The following is a 1,461-nucleotide window of genomic DNA, read 5'->3' as shown; positions in this document are numbered from 1 at the left end:
TCGGCTGGATTTGGACTCACGACTCCTCGCATGGCAGCCCGGTGCTCAACCAACTGAGCCACCGGTGCGCGGTAAGTTGGTATCCCTGATCAAAGAAGTGAAAGCCATGTTGGTGTCCCTGAAATAAAGGTTGTGTTGGTGTCGCGAGCTGGTCGGATTTAACTCTGTTGTCATCTTGTTTTGTTTTCGATAAGACACGGCGCAGGTAATCACGAGAGTGTCCCTGAAATAAAAGTCGGCACACTTCAACAAAGCCGCGGAGTTCTTTATAGGGCCCCATATACCATGCACTGAAAAAAAGAATGTAGAATAACATATCAAATGTAAGTTTAATTGTTGGAATGAATGAGTACGCGTATACACAGTCATGTATTATTCTGTTCAGTAGCATACGAATGAATGAGTATATAGATACAGTAGTTTGTGATTCCACACAGAAAAAATAAGTTTATGTATGCAAAGTAAAGAGCAAAACTATTTCATTTCCGCCGACTTGCATTTCCTTCGTTCGCTGATTGATTCAATTGATTGTCCTTGGACTAGACTTGAATCCGACAGAACTTCCGCTTCGTAGGAAGGGTTTTTTTTCCGTTTCAGATTCAGAGCAAACTAGGATTAAGCCGTTCATTTCCACGATCGAAACGTTCATTGTCTCGACTAGTACCAAAGAGTTCCTTGATGGGTAGTCATGAGATTTTGGTGTTACATCAGGATCACACATTTCAAGCTGATAATAATCTTCATTCTCAATACCTGTCTGACTGACATTGAAATTGTGAAGAAAACTTACATACTGGTCACTCCTATAGGTCAATGTTGTACCCAAATTCAAATCTCCTGGGGTTACAATTCTTTGTGTATAGCGATATTTCTTGTTTACAAACATTGACGTCACATTCCTTTGCCAACCACGGAACAAAAGAAGTCATTGTTTCAACAGCCAATTAGCTTCTGGTTGGCATATAAATAACAATGGGTGACGTCACGAGAAAATCGCTATCGCTTTTGCATTATAATATAGCATTCACATTTAAATGATGTGGAAATACCTGGAACAAAAGGTTTTATTCCCAAGGGGTTTGAATTGGGTACAACATTGAGTTAGCCGATTTGGTCTATTGTTTAAGGAATTTTCCCGGAAAACTTGGTTTAAAAATATATACTTTTCTGATGCTGATGGCGACTAGGCAAATTTGGATAAATCTTACTCTTGGGTGATGGACTCCAGCATTAATATATGATTATTAACATTAATATGATATATACATCTTATAAATAAAAAAAAATAAAAAAATAAAAATAAAATACGAGCAATGAGCAAAATGTCCGCGAGTATTTTATGTTAAACCATCGAATAAGAGATTTATTATTCCACTATACAAAAAGGTGTTATTTTGCTTCAATTTTATTTGGTAAGAGTGTTTCTAAAAAAGTGCATCATCTGTCCTTCAGGGTGCTTGC

General features: G+C 37.5%; 1 protein-coding gene across 2 annotated transcripts in view; it reads right to left on the bottom strand.

Annotated features, from left to right (window-relative positions):
* Positions 1-315: 315 nt before the first annotated feature.
* The window catches only part of LOC138000376 (anoctamin-7-like), a 31,529-nt gene continuing 30,383 nt past the window's right edge, over positions 316-1,461 (bottom strand). The window contains exons 20-21 of one of the 2 annotated variants that reach the window (XR_011123114.1): positions 763-1,461; positions 316-502 (exon numbers count right to left, since the gene is read on the bottom strand). The exon at positions 763-1,461 is cut by the window's right edge and continues 800 nt beyond it. The gene's annotated coding sequence lies outside the window, so the exon portion shown is untranslated. The other variant, XM_068846737.1, reaches the window with a different exon arrangement.

Source organism: Montipora foliosa, chromosome 4 (genome assembly GCF_036669935.1).
Source record: "Montipora foliosa isolate CH-2021 chromosome 4, ASM3666993v2, whole genome shotgun sequence".
Lineage (NCBI taxonomy): Eukaryota > Metazoa > Cnidaria > Anthozoa > Scleractinia > Acroporidae > Montipora > Montipora foliosa.
This window is presented reverse-complemented; position numbering and strand designations above follow the sequence as displayed.